The sequence below is a fragment of the Leuresthes tenuis genome, unplaced genomic scaffold (assembly GCF_036924035.1).
Source record: "Leuresthes tenuis unplaced genomic scaffold, fLeuTen1.0.hap1 SCAF_19, whole genome shotgun sequence".
Taxonomy (NCBI): domain Eukaryota; kingdom Metazoa; phylum Chordata; class Actinopteri; order Atheriniformes; family Atherinopsidae; genus Leuresthes; species Leuresthes tenuis.
Genome location: NW_027325373.1, coordinates 25,569,946 through 25,585,168, shown reverse-complemented (window position 1 = coordinate 25,585,168; position 15,223 = coordinate 25,569,946). Strand labels below are relative to the sequence as shown.

General features: G+C 32.7%; 9 non-coding genes across 9 annotated transcripts; all 9 read right to left on the bottom strand.

The window, feature by feature from the left end:
* Positions 1–1,959: 1,959 nt before the first annotated feature.
* Positions 1,960–2,031, bottom strand: trnaq-cug (transfer RNA glutamine (anticodon CUG)). The gene has a single exon. It is a non-coding gene; the product is annotated as a tRNA-Gln (tRNA).
* Positions 2,032–3,609: 1,578 nt separating this feature from the next.
* Positions 3,610–3,681, bottom strand: trnaq-cug (transfer RNA glutamine (anticodon CUG)). Its single transcript has one exon. It is a non-coding gene; the product is annotated as a tRNA-Gln (tRNA).
* A 1,187-nt stretch (positions 3,682–4,868) lies between these two features.
* trnaq-cug (transfer RNA glutamine (anticodon CUG)) lies at positions 4,869–4,940 on the bottom strand. Its single transcript has one exon. It is a non-coding gene; the product is annotated as a tRNA-Gln (tRNA).
* A 1,528-nt stretch (positions 4,941–6,468) lies between these two features.
* Positions 6,469–6,540, bottom strand: trnaq-cug (transfer RNA glutamine (anticodon CUG)). The gene has a single exon. It is a non-coding gene; the product is annotated as a tRNA-Gln (tRNA).
* A 1,528-nt stretch (positions 6,541–8,068) lies between these two features.
* Positions 8,069–8,140, bottom strand: trnaq-cug (transfer RNA glutamine (anticodon CUG)). The gene has a single exon. It is a non-coding gene; the product is annotated as a tRNA-Gln (tRNA).
* Positions 8,141–9,717: 1,577 nt separating this feature from the next.
* trnaq-cug (transfer RNA glutamine (anticodon CUG)) lies at positions 9,718–9,789 on the bottom strand. The gene has a single exon. It is a non-coding gene; the product is annotated as a tRNA-Gln (tRNA).
* Positions 9,790–11,197: 1,408 nt separating this feature from the next.
* Positions 11,198–11,269, bottom strand: trnaq-cug (transfer RNA glutamine (anticodon CUG)). Its single transcript has one exon. It is a non-coding gene; the product is annotated as a tRNA-Gln (tRNA).
* Positions 11,270–12,456: 1,187 nt separating this feature from the next.
* Positions 12,457–12,528, bottom strand: trnaq-cug (transfer RNA glutamine (anticodon CUG)). The gene has a single exon. It is a non-coding gene; the product is annotated as a tRNA-Gln (tRNA).
* A 1,528-nt stretch (positions 12,529–14,056) lies between these two features.
* trnaq-cug (transfer RNA glutamine (anticodon CUG)) lies at positions 14,057–14,128 on the bottom strand. Its single transcript has one exon. It is a non-coding gene; the product is annotated as a tRNA-Gln (tRNA).
* Between the last annotated feature and the right edge of the window lie 1,095 nt (positions 14,129–15,223).

The following is a 15,223-nucleotide window of genomic DNA, read 5'->3' as shown; positions in this document are numbered from 1 at the left end:
GATTCATTGCACACAAGGCCTTGAAATTGATTTTGGTCAAGACAGACACTTTTGATGACAATGTGGGGGAGGAGGTTTCAGAATATGAAGATCAAGTCTGACAGTGACTTTTAGAGGAGGATGACATTAATCATCAGCTATCTCCTAAACGAGAATGAACCACAGCTAGACAGCAGCAGGCCCCAGGACCAAGTGGTCAGCAGCCAAGCTGAGATTGAGATCTTACTTATGTTTTGTAAATGTTCAAAGTTCTAAAAAAGTTCAAATGAATAATACATAATAGTTATACCAAAAAACCTTGCTTCATTTGCACATTTCTTGAATGTTTTCCATCCTTTTTATTTTTTAATCACATTTTACTGAAAAAAACTAATAGCACTTTAATACATAAATGTGATCATATTACATGTTAATTATGTATGTTGTTTATATTGATTGTAATTGGGATGAAGTACATATCTGTAAAGTATTTTAACATAAAATTGTTTGATTGTGTTGAATGAAAAACCCCAAAAATGCAGCGGGTCCACCAGACCAACAAACATTGCCTGAGTAACAAAAATATGACCAGAACACAAGGGTTAATACATCTGGACACATCTGTCTGCTCTGCTCAAACACATAACCAGGCTCCGTTACCAGAGTGGAGAAAACGCCACAGATAGCCGACGAATTACTATTGCACTGACGGACAATAAATGCAAAAAGAATAGTTCACATCTTAAGGCTTTCCCCGAGGAATCGGCAGAGTTTATACGGCAAATAAACAAAAGAATAAGTTACTATTTGTCTTCTGATTCTGTCATATCACTAACATCCCCATCGTCGCCACACAATGCTGGTATGAACAGCGACGCTACTACAGGCAGAACTTCCATTGGCAAAATGGTTACGTTACAAGGAAGTTGAAATACAACTTGGATAAAGTGCCGAGAGGACGGAAGATTAAATTGCATATTGTTTGTCCCACGGTTTAACATTCGGCTTATACATGGCGTTACTTTTATGTGTATTAATCAAGTTTACAAACCTTGTTCCCGTGCTTGTCACAAGTGTATGCGAAGAAAAATATGGCCGACACTCTAAAGCGTTAACCGCGCCCCCTCCGACGTCACGTCACGTGTCCCTTTTGCCCCATTTTTGGCTGTGTTCGGACCTCGTTAGGAACTCTTTGATGTCGTTAGGAAAGTGTTCGGACCTGACAGAATGTGTTCGGAAGTGTTAGGACCTCTGAGGCAGTCCGAAAACCGGCGAGTACGGCCATGGAACCCTACATACAGTATCATAACTCTAAAAAAATAATAATTCTTCCTCTATATGCACTTTGCCACAGGTCTGAACAAAGTTTGGCAGATGAACAAATGAAGTCGATTTGCCCAGTTACATCTGAACTCCTGGAAAAGAAGAAACTAAATATCAAAGTGCTTTCACTCTTAAACCCTTCTTCCAGTTCAAATGCGAATATTCTAAAATCAAGAATAGAATAATCGTGAGTTAACTATGGAAAAAGTGTGATTAATCGCCATTAAAAAATAATCGTTTGACAGCCCTAGTAACAACATAATAACATGATAATGCAGCGCATTACTGTAAAAGTGTAATAGGGTATAAGTATGAAAAAATGAATATGAAATTGTGTGATGTGCTCATGTGCAAACAGTTCTGATATGCATGTGAATATGGGTTTAATCATGATTATCCCTGGCCACCCAATGAAGAGTTGTCCAGTCTTATGACCAGGGGGACAAAGGTGTTGTTGAGTCTGTTTGTGGAGCAGCTCAGAGACAGCAGCCTGCTGATGATGATGCTCCTCTGTCTCATCAGAATTTAGTGTAGTGGATGTTGTGTATCAAAACAAGTATTAAATGAGTAACTCTAAGTGAGGTATTGATATATGACAGATTCAGTGTTATCATCAAACATGACAAAGGGAAGAACTGGTTGTTGAAAGCAAAGATCAGGTTCCACCGAGATTTGAACTCAGATCGCTGGATTCAGAGTCCAAAGTGCTGACCATTACACCATGGAACCCTACATACAGTATCATAACTTCAAAAAAAAAAAAATTCTTCCTCTCTATGCACTTTGCCAAAGGTCTGACCAAATGAAGTCCATTTGCCCAGTTACATCTGAACTCCTGGAAAAGAAGAATCTAAATATAAAAGTGCTTTCACTCTTAAACCCTTCTTCCAGTTCAAATGTGAATATTCTAAAATAAAACAGAAAGTCTTCACCGTAAGCTTGGAAATGTTCAGGTAAATACTTCAAAATAAAAATCTGGACTGGTTCAGTAACCCAAAATGAACTAATTTACATAAAAAATGGGCCTTTTTTATATTATAACGGAGAATATGACCATTAATACAAAATATTAACCATTGTTGATTAATTCGTTTGAACCATAATCTGACAGAGAAAAGCACAAATGAGTTATTTCAGTCTTATTTCTTAATCTTAAGACTTACGTCAAAGCATTTAGATAATATGAGTTTGAAGCACTCTTAAATGAAGTTGTGACAGAGGCAAAGAAAGAAAGGTTTACAGGGTATATATACAGGGTATATAATGTATAGATATAAAGAGAAAAGCCAATTTTTCTTTGTGTTTATTTGATTCTAACTAAATTTACAAAATAGAGAATAATCGTGAGTTAACTATGGAAAAAGTGTGATTAATCGCGAAGTTGTGACAGAGGCAAAGAAAGAAAGGTTTACAGGATATATACAGGCTATATAATTTATAGATATAAAGATAAAATACATTTTTTCTTTGTGTTTATTTGATTCTAACTAAAGTTTCAAAATAGAGAATAATCGTGAGTTAACTATGGAAAAAGTGTGATTAATCGCGAAGTTGTGACAGAGGCAAAGAAAGAAAGGTTTACAGGATATATACAGGCTATATAATTTATAGATATAAAGATAAAAGACATTTTTTCTTTGTGTTTATTTGATTCTAACTAAATTTACAAAATAGAGAATAATCGTGAGTTAACTATGGAAAAAGTGTGATTAATCGCGAAGTTGTGACAGAGGCAAAGAAAGAAAGGTTTACAGGGTATATACAGGCTATATAATTTATAGATATAAAGATAAAAGCCATTTTTTCTTTGTTTATTTGATTCTAACTAAATTTTCAAAATAGAGAATAATCGTGAGTTAACTATGGAAAAAGTGTGATTAATCGCGATTAAAAAATAATCGTTTGACAGCCCTAGTCACAACATAATAACATAATAATGCAGCGCATTACTGTAAAAGTGTAATAGGATATAAGTATGAAAAAATGAATATGAAATTGTGTGATGTGCTCATGTGCAAACAGTTCTGATATGCATGTGAATATGGGTTAAATCATGACTATCCCTGGCCACCAAGAGAAGAGTTGTACAGTCTTATGACCAGGGGGACAAAAGTGTTGTTGAGTCTGTTTGTGGAGCAGCTCAGAGACAGCAGCCTGCTGCTGATGATGCTCCTCTGTCTCATCAAAATTTAGTGTAGTGGATTTTGTGTATCAAAACAAGTATTAAATGAGTAACTGTAAGTGAGGTATTCATATATGACAGATTCAGCGTTCTCATCAAACATGACTTTGTTGAAAGCAAAGATCAGGTTCCACCGAGATTTGAACTCGGATCACTGGATTCAGAGTCCAAAGTGCTGACCATTACACCATGGAACCATACATACAGTATCATAACTTCAAAAAAAAAAAAATTCTTCCTCTCTATGCACTTTGCCAAAGGTCTGACCAAATGAAGTCGATTTGCCCAGTTACATCTGAACTCCTGGAAAAGAAGAATCTAAATATAAAAGTGCTTTCACTCTTAAACCCTTCTTCCAGTTCAAATGTGAATATTCTAAAATCAAACAGAAAGTCTTCACCGTAAGCTTGGAAATGTTCAGGTAAATAGTTCAAAATAAAAATCTGGACTGGTTCAGTAACCCAAAATGAACTCATTTACATAAAAAATGGGCCTTTTGTATATTATAACGGAGAATATGACCATTAATACAAAATATCAACCATTGTTGATTAATTCGTTTGAACCATTATCTAACAGAGAAAAGCACAAATGAGTTATTTCAGTCTTATTTCTTAATCTTAAGACTTACTTCAAAGCATTTAGATAATTTGAGTTTGAAGCACTCTTAAATGAAGTTGTGACAGAGGCAAAGAAAGAAAGGTTTACAGGGTATATATACAGGGTATATAATGTATAGATATAAAGAGAAAAGCCTATTTTTCTTTGTGTTTATTTGATTCTAACTAAATTTACAAAATAGAGAATAATCGTGAGTTAACTATGGAAAAAGTGTGATTAATCGCGAAGTTGTGACAGAGGCAAAGAAAGAAAGGTTTACAGGGTATATACAGGCTATATAATTTATAGATATAAAGATAAAAGCCATTTTTTCTTTGTTTATTTGATTCTAACTAAATTTTCAAAATAGAGAATAATCGTGAGTTAACTATGGAAAAAGTGTGATTAATCGCGATTAAAAAATAATCGTTTGACAGCCCTAGTCACAACATAATAACATAATAATGCAGCGCATTACTGTAAAAGTGTAATAGGATATAAGTATGAAAAAATGAATATGAAATTGTGTGATGTGCTCATGTGCAAACAGTTCTGATATGCATGTGAATATGGGTTAAATCATGACTATCCCTGGCCACCCAGAGAAGAGTTGTACAGTCTTACGGCCAGGGGGATAAAAGTGTTGTTGAGTCTGTTTGTGCAGCAGCTGTGTATGAAAACTAGCATTAAATGAGTAACCGTAAGTGAGGTATTGATATATGACAGATTCAGTGTTATCATCAAACATGACAAAGGGAAGAGCTGGTTGTTGAAAGCAAAGATCAGGTTCCACCGAGATTTGAACTCGGATTGCTGGATTCAGAGTCCAAAGTGCTGACCATTACACCATGGAACCCTACATACAGTATCATAACTTAAAAAAAAAAAAAATTCTTCCTCTCTATGCACTTTGCCAAAGGTCTGACCAAATGAAGTCGATTTGCCCAGTTACATCTGAACTCCTGGAAAAGAAGAATCTAAATATAAAAGTGCTTTCACTTTTAAACCCTTCTTCCAGTTCAAATGTGAATATTCTAAAATAAAACAGAAAGTCTTCATCGTAAGCTTGGAAATGTTCAGGTAAATAGTTCAAAATAAAAATCTGGACTGGTTCAGTAACCCAAAATGAACTAATTTACATAAAAAATGGGCCTTTTTTATATTATAACGGAGAATATGACCATTAATACAAAATATTAACCATTGTTGATTAATTCGTATGAACCATTATCTAACAGAGAAAAGCACAAATGAGTTATTTCAGTCTTATTTCTTAATCTTAAGACTTACGTCAAAGCATTTAGATAATATGAGTTTGAAGCACTCTTAAATGAAGTTGTGACAGAGGCAAAGAAAGAAAGGTTTACAGGGTATATATACAGGGTATATAATGTATAGATATAAAGAGAAAAGCCAATTTTTCTTTGTGTTTATTTGATTCTAACTAAATTTACAAAATAGAGAATAATCGTGAGTTAACTATGGAAAAAGTGTGATTAATCGCGAAGTTGTGACAGAGGCAAAGAAAGAAAGGTTTACAGGATATATACAGGCTATATAATTTATAGATATAAAGATAAAAGACATTTTTTCTTTGTGTTTATTTGATTCTAACTAAAGTTTCAAAATAGAGAATAATTGTGAGTTAACTATGGAAAAAGTGTGATTAATCGCGAAGTTGTGACAGAGGCAAAGAAAGAAAGGTTTACAGGATATATACAGGCTATATAATTTATAGATATAAAGAGAAAAGCCTATTTTTTCTTTGTGTTTATTTGATTCTAACTAAATTTACAAAATAGAGAATAATCGTGAGTTAACTATGGAAAAAGTGTGATTAATCGCGAAGTTGTGACAGAGGCAAAGAAAGAAAGGTTTACAGGATATATACAGGCTATATAATTTATAGATATAAAGATAAAAGCCATTTTTTCTTTGTTTATTTGATTCTAACTAAATTTTCAAAATAGAGAATAATCGTGAGTTAACTATGGAAAAAGTGTGATTAATCGCGATTAAAAAATAATCGTTTGACAGCCCTAGTCACAACATAATAACATAATAATGCAGCGCATTACTGTAAAAGTGTAATAGGATATAAGTATGAAAAAATGAATATGAAATTGTGTGATGTGCTCATGTGCAAACAGTTCTGATATGCATGTGAATATGGGTTAAATCATGACTATCCCTGGCCACCCAGAGAAGAGTTGTACAGTCTTACGGCCAGGGGGATAAAAGTGTTGTTGAGTCTGTTTGTGCAGCAGCTGTGTATGAAAACTAGCATTAAATGAGTAACCGTAAGTGAGGTATTGATATATGACAGATTCAGTGTTATCATCAAACATGACAAAGGGAAGAGCTGGTTGTTGAAAGCAAAGATCAGGTTCCACCGAGATTTGAACTCGGATCGCTGGATTCAGAGTCCAAAGTGCTGACCATTACACCATGGAACCCTACATACAGTATCATAACTTAAAAAAAAAAAAAATTCTTCCTCTCTATGCACTTTGCCAAAGGTCTGACCAAATGAAGTCGATTTGCCCAGTTACATCTGAACTCCTGGAAAAGAAGAATCTAAATATAAAAGTGCTTTCACTTTTAAACCCTTCTTCCAGTTCAAATGTGAATATTCTAAAATAAAACAGAAAGTCTTCATCGTAAGCTTGGAAATGTTCAGGTAAATAGTTCAAAATAAAAATCTGGACTGGTTCAGTAACCCAAAATGAACTAATTTACATAAAAAATGGGCCTTTTTTATATTATAACGGAGAATATGACCATTAATACAAAATATTAACCATTGTTGATTAATTCGTATGAACCATTATCTAACAGAGAAAAGCACAAATGAGTTATTTCAGTCTTATTTCTTAATCTTAAGACTTACGTCAAAGCATTTAGATAATATGAGTTTGAAGCACTCTTAAATGAAGTTGTGACAGAGGCAAAGAAAGAAAGGTTTACAGGGTATATATACAGGGTATATAATGTATAGATATAAAGAGAAAAGCCAATTTTTCTTTGTGTTTATTTGATTCTAACTAAATTTACAAAATAGAGAATAATCGTGAGTTAACTATGGAAAAAGTGTGATTAATCGCGAAGTTGTGACAGAGGCAAAGAAAGAAAGGTTTACAGGATATATACAGGCTATATAATTTATAGATATAAAGATAAAAGACATTTTTTCTTTGTGTTTATTTGATTCTAACTAAAGTTTCAAAATAGAGAATAATTGTGAGTTAACTATGGAAAAAGTGTGATTAATCGCGAAGTTGTGACAGAGGCAAAGAAAGAAAGGTTTACAGGATATATACAGGCTATATAATTTATAGATATAAAGAGAAAAGCCTATTTTTTCTTTGTGTTTATTTGATTCTAACTAAATTTACAAAATAGAGAATAATCGTGAGTTAACTATGGAAAAAGTGTGATTAATCGCGAAGTTGTGACAGAGGCAAAGAAAGAAAGGTTTACAGGATATATACAGGCTATATAATTTATAGATATAAAGATAAAAGCCATTTTTTCTTTGTTTATTTGATTCTAACTAAATTTTCAAAATAGAGAATAATCGTGAGTTAACTATGGAAAAAGTGTGATTAATCGCGATTAAAAAATAATCGTTTGACAGCCCTAGTCACAACATAATAACATAATAATGCAGCGCATTACTGTAAAAGTGTAATAGGATATAAGTATGAAAAAATGAATATGAAATTGTGTGATGTGCTCATGTGCAAACAGTTCTGATATGCATGTGAATATGGGTTAAATCATGACTATCCCTGGCCACCCAGAGAAGAGTTGTACAGTCTTACGGCCAGGGGGATAAAAGTGTTGTTGAGTCTGTTTGTGCAGCAGCTGTGTATGAAAACTAGCATTAAATGAGTAACCGTAAGTGAGGTATTGATATATGACAGATTCAGTGTTATCATCAAACATGACAAAGGGAAGAGCTGGTTGTTGAAAGCAAAGATCAGGTTCCACCGAGATTTGAACTCGGATCGCTGGATTCAGAGTCCAAAGTGCTGACCATTACACCATGGAACCCTACATACAGTATCATAACTTCAAAAAAAAAAAAATTCTTCCTCTCTATGCACTTTGCCAAAGGTCTGACCAAATGAAGTCGATTTGCCCAGTTACATCTGAACTCCTGGAAAAGAAGAATCTAAATATAAAAGTGCTTTCACTTTTAAACCCTTCTTCCAGTTCAAATGTGAATATTCTAAAATAAAACAGAAAGTCTTCATCGTAAGCTTGGAAATGTTCAGGTAAATAGTTCAAAATAAAAATCTGGACTGGTTCAGTAACCCAAAATGAACTAATTTACATAAAAAATGGGCCTTTTTTATATTATAACGGAGAATATGACCATTAATACAAAATATTAACCATTGTTGATTAATTCGTATGAACCATTATCTAACAGAGAAAAGCACAAATGAGTTATTTCAGTCTTATTTCTTAATCTTAAGACTTACGTCAAAGCATTTAGATAATATGAGTTTGAAGCACTCTTAAATGAAGTTGTGACAGAGGCAAAGAAAGAAAGGTTTACAGGGTATATATACAGGGTATATAATGTATAGATATAAAGAGAAAAGCCAATTTTTCTTTGTGTTTATTTGATTCTAACTAAATTTACAAAATAGAGAATAATCGTGAGTTAACTATGGAAAAAGTGTGATTAATCGCGAAGTTGTGACAGAGGCAAAGAAAGAAAGGTTTACAGGATATATACAGGCTATATAATTTATAGATATAAAGATAAAAGACATTTTTTCTTTGTGTTTATTTGATTCTAACTAAAGTTTCAAAATAGAGAATAATCGTGAGTTAACTATGGAAAAAGTGTGATTAATCGCGAAGTTGTGACAGAGGCAAAGAAAGAAAGGTTTACAGGATATATACAGGCTATATAATTTATAGATATAAAGATAAAAGACATTTTTTCTTTGTGTTTATTTGATTCTAACTAAATTTACAAAATAGAGAATAATCGTGAGTTAACTATGGAAAAAGTGTGATTAATCGCGAAGTTGTGACAGAGGCAAAGAAAGAAAGGTTTACAGGGTATATACAGGCTATATAATTTATAGATATAAAGATAAAAGCCATTTTTCTTTGTTTATTTGATTCTAACTAAATTTTCAAAATAGAGAATAATCGTGAGTTAACTATGGAAAAAGTGTGATTAATCGCGATTAAAAAATAATCGTTTGACAGCCCTAGTCACAACATAATAACATAATAATGCAGCGCATTACTGTAAAAGTGTAATAGGATATAAGTATGAAAAAATGAATATGAAATTGTGTGATGTGCTCATGTGCAAACAGTTCTGATATGCATGTGAATATGGGTTAAATCATGACTATCCCTGGCCACCAAGAGAAGAGTTGTACAGTCTTATGACCAGGGGGACAAAAGTGTTGTTGAGTCTGTTTGTGGAGCAGCTCAGAGACAGCAGCCTGCTGCTGATGATGCTCCTCTGTCTCATCAAAATTTAGTGTAGTGGATTTTGTGTATCAAAACAAGTATTAAATGAGTAACTGTAAGTGAGGTATTCATATATGACAGATTCAGCGTTCTCATCAAACATGACTTTGTTGAAAGCAAAGATCAGGTTCCACCGAGATTTGAACTCGGATCACTGGATTCAGAGTCCAAAGTGCTGACCATTACACCATGGAACCCTACATACAGTATCATAACTTCAAAAAAAAAAAAATTCTTCCTCTCTATGCACTTTGCCAAAGGTCTGACCAAATGAAGTCGATTTGCCCAGTTACATCTGAACTCCTGGAAAAGAAGAATCTAAATATAAAAGTGCTTTCACTCTTAAACCCTTCTTCCAGTTCAAATGTGAATATTCTAAAATCAAACAGAAAGTCTTCACCGTAAGCTTGGAAATGTTCAGGTAAATAGTTCAAAATAAAAATCTGGACTGGTTCAGTAACCCAAAATGAACTCATTTACATAAAAAATGGGCCTTTTGTATATTATAACGGAGAATATGACCATTAATACAAAATATCAACCATTGTTGATTAATTCGTTTGAACCATTATCTAACAGAGAAAAGCACAAATGAGTTATTTCAGTCTTATTTCTTAATCTTAAGACTTACTTCAAAGCATTTAGATAATTTGAGTTTGAAGCACTCTTAAATGAAGTTGTGACAGAGGCAAAGAAAGAAAGGTTTACAGGGTATATATACAGGGTATATAATGTATAGATATAAAGAGAAAAGCCTATTTTTCTTTGTGTTTATTTGATTCTAACTAAATTTACAAAATAGAGAATAATCGTGAGTTAACTATGGAAAAAGTGTGATTAATCGCGAAGTTGTGACAGAGGCAAAGAAAGAAAGGTTTACAGGGTATATACAGGCTATATAATTTATAGATATAAAGATAAAAGCCATTTTTTCTTTGTGTTTATTTGATTCTAACTAAATTTACAAAATAGAGAATAATCGTGAGTTAACTATGGAAAAAGTGTGATTAATCGCGAAGTTGTGACAGAGGCAAAGAAAGAAAGGTTTACAGGGTATATACAGGCTATATAATTTATAGATATAAAGATAAAAGCCATTTTTTCTTTGTTTATTTGATTCTAACTAAATTTTCAAAATAGAGAATAATCGTGAGTTAACTATGGAAAAAGTGTGATTAATCGCGATTAAAAAATAATCGTTTGACAGCCCTAGTCACAACATAATAACATAATAATGCAGCGCATTACTGTAAAAGTGTAATAGGATATAAGTATGAAAAAATGAATATGAAATTGTGTGATGTGCTCATGTGCAAACAGTTCTGATATGCATGTGAATATGGGTTAAATCATGACTATCCCTGGCCACCAAGAGAAGAGTTGTACAGTCTTATGACCAGGGGGACAAAAGTGTTGTTGAGTCTGTTTGTGGAGCAGCTCAGAGACAGCAGCCTGCTGCTGATGATGCTCCTCTGTCTCATCAAAATTTAGTGTAGTGGATTTTGTGTATCAAAACAAGTATTAAATGAGTAACTGTAAGTGAGGTATTCATATATGACAGATTCAGCGTTCTCATCAAACATGACTTTGTTGAAAGCAAAGATCAGGTTCCACCGAGATTTGAACTCGGATCACTGGATTCAGAGTCCAAAGTGCTGACCATTACACCATGGAACCCTACATACAGGATCATAACTTCAAAAAAAAAAAAATTCTTCCTCTCTATGCACTTTGCCAAAGGTCTGACCAAATGAAGTCGATTTGCCCAGTTACATCTGAACTCCTGGAAAAGAAGAATCTAAATATAAAAGTGCTTTCACTCTTAAACCCTTCTTCCAGTTCAAATGTGAATATTCTAAAATCAAACAGAAAGTCTTCACCGTAAGCTTGGAAATGTTCAGGTAAATAGTTCAAAATAAAAATCTGGACTGGTTCAGTAACCCAAAATGAACTCATTTACATAAAAAATGGGCCTTTTGTATATTATAACGGAGAATATGACCATTAATACAAAATATCAACCATTGTTGATTAATTCGTTTGAACCATTATCTAACAGAGAAAAGCACAAATGAGTTATTTCAGTCTTATTTCTTAATCTTAAGACTTACTTCAAAGCATTTAGATAATTTGAGTTTGAAGCACTCTTAAATGAAGTTGTGACAGAGGCAAAGAAAGAAAGGTTTACAGGGTATATATACAGGGTATATAATGTATAGATATAAAGAGAAAAGCCTATTTTTCTTTGTGTTTATTTGATTCTAACTAAATTTACAAAATAGAGAATAATCGTGAGTTAACTATGGAAAAAGTGTGATTAATCGCGAAGTTGTGACAGAGGCAAAGAAAGAAAGGTTTACAGGGTATATACAGGCTATATAATTTATAGATATAAAGATAAAAGCCATTTTTTCTTTGTTTATTTGATTCTAACTAAATTTTCAAAATAGAGAATAATCGTGAGTTAACTATGGAAAAAGTGTGATTAATCGCGATTAAAAAATAATCGTTTGACAGCCCTAGTCACAACATAATAACATAATAATGCAGCGCATTACTGTAAAAGTGTAATAGGATATAAGTATGAAAAAATGAATATGAAATTGTGTGATGTGCTCATGTGCAAACAGTTCTGATATGCATGTGAATATGGGTTAAATCATGACTATCCCTGGCCACCCAGAGAAGAGTTGTACAGTCTTACGGCCAGGGGGATAAAAGTGTTGTTGAGTCTGTTTGTGCAGCAGCTGTGTATGAAAACTAGCATTAAATGAGTAACCGTAAGTGAGGTATTGATATATGACAGATTCAGTGTTATCATCAAACATGACAAAGGGAAGAGCTGGTTGTTGAAAGCAAAGATCAGGTTCCACCGAGATTTGAACTCGGATCGCTGGATTCAGAGTCCAAAGTGCTGACCATTACACCATGGAACCCTACATACAGTATCATAACTTCAAAAAAAAAAAAATTCTTCCTCTCTATGCACTTTGCCAAAGGTCTGACCAAATGAAGTCGATTTGCCCAGTTACATCTGAACTCCTGGAAAAGAAGAATCTAAATATAAAAGTGCTTTCACTTTTAAACCCTTCTTCCAGTTCAAATGTGAATATTCTAAAATAAAACAGAAAGTCTTCATCGTAAGCTTGGAAATGTTCAGGTAAATAGTTCAAAATAAAAATCTGGACTGGTTCAGTAACCCAAAATGAACTAATTTACATAAAAAATGGGCCTTTTTTATATTATAACGGAGAATATGACCATTAATACAAAATATTAACCATTGTTGATTAATTCGTATGAACCATTATCTAACAGAGAAAAGCACAAATGAGTTATTTCAGTCTTATTTCTTAATCTTAAGACTTACGTCAAAGCATTTAGATAATATGAGTTTGAAGCACTCTTAAATGAAGTTGTGACAGAGGCAAAGAAAGAAAGGTTTACAGGGTATATATACAGGGTATATAATGTATAGATATAAAGAGAAAAGCCAATTTTTCTTTGTGTTTATTTGATTCTAACTAAATTTACAAAATAGAGAATAATCGTGAGTTAACTATGGAAAAAGTGTGATTAATCGCGAAGTTGTGACAGAGGCAAAGAAAGAAAGGTTTACAGGATATATACAGGCTATATAATTTATAGATATAAAGATAAAAGACATTTTTTCTTTGTGTTTATTTGATTCTAACTAAAGTTTCAAAATAGAGAATAATTGTGAGTTAACTATGGAAAAAGTGTGATTAATCGCGAAGTTGTGACAGAGGCAAAGAAAGAAAGGTTTACAGGATATATACAGGCTATATAATTTATAGATATAAAGAGAAAAGCCTATTTTTTCTTTGTGTTTATTTGATTCTAACTAAATTTACAAAATAGAGAATAATCGTGAGTTAACTATGGAAAAAGTGTGATTAATCGCGAAGTTGTGACAGAGGCAAAGAAAGAAAGGTTTACAGGATATATACAGGCTATATAATTTATAGATATAAAGATAAAAGCCATTTTTTCTTTGTTTATTTGATTCTAACTAAATTTTCAAAATAGAGAATAATCGTGAGTTAACTATGGAAAAAGTGTGATTAATCGCGATTAAAAAATAATCGTTTGACAGCCCTAGTCACAACATAATAACATAATAATGCAGCGCATTACTGTAAAAGTGTAATAGGATATAAGTATGAAAAAATGAATATGAAATTGTGTGATGTGCTCATGTGCAAACAGTTCTGATATGCATGTGAATATGGGTTAAATCATGACTATCCCTGGCCACCCAGAGAAGAGTTGTACAGTCTTACGGCCAGGGGGATAAAAGTGTTGTTGAGTCTGTTTGTGCAGCAGCTGTGTATGAAAACTAGCATTAAATGAGTAACCGTAAGTGAGGTATTGATATATGACAGATTCAGTGTTATCATCAAACATGACAAAGGGAAGAGCTGGTTGTTGAAAGCAAAGATCAGGTTCCACCGAGATTTGAACTCGGATCGCTGGATTCAGAGTCCAAAGTGCTGACCATTACACCATGGAACCCTACATACAGTATCATAACTTCAAAAAAAAAAAATTCTTCCTCTCTATGCACTTTGCCAAAGGTCTGACCAAATGAAGTCGATTTGCCCAGTTACATCTGAACTCCTGGAAAAGAAGAATCTAAATATAAAAGTGCTTTCACTTTTAAACCCTTCTTCCAGTTCAAATGTGAATATTCTAAAATAAAACAGAAAGTCTTCATCGTAAGCTTGGAAATGTTCAGGTAAATAGTTCAAAATAAAAATCTGGACTGGTTCAGTAACCCAAAATGAACTAATTTACATAAAAAATGGGCCTTTTTTATATTATAACGGAGAATATGACCATTAATACAAAATATTAACCATTGTTGATTAATTCGTATGAACCATTATCTAACAGAGAAAAGCACAAATGAGTTATTTCAGTCTTATTTCTTAATCTTAAGACTTACGTCAAAGCATTTAGATAATATGAGTTTGAAGCACTCTTAAATGAAGTTGTGACAGAGGCAAAGAAAGAAAGGTTTACAGGGTATATATACAGGGTATATAATGTATAGATATAAAGAGAAAAGCCATTTTTTCTTTGTGTTTATTTGATTCTAACTAAATTTACAAAATAGAGAATAATCGTGAGTTAACTATGGAAAAAGTGTGATTAATCGCGAAGTTGTGACAGAGGCAAAGAAAGAAAGGTTTACAGGATATATACAGGCTATATAATTTATAGATATAAAGATAAAAGACATTTTTTCTTTGTGTTTATTTGATTCTAACTAAATTTACAAAATAGAGAATAATCGTGAGTTAACTATGGAAAAAGTGTGATTAATCGCGAAGTTGTGACAGAGGCAAAGAAAGAAAGGTTTACAGGGTATATACAGGCTATATAATTTATAGATATAAAGATAAAAGCCATTTTTTCTTTGGTTATTTGATTCTAACTAAATTTTCAAAATAGAGAATAATCGTGAGTTAACTATGGAAAAAGTGTGATTAATCGCGATTAAAAAATAATCGTTTGACAGCCCTAGTCACAACATAATAACATAATAATGCAGCGCATTACTGTAAAAGTGTAATAGGATATAAGTATGAAAAAATGAATATGAAA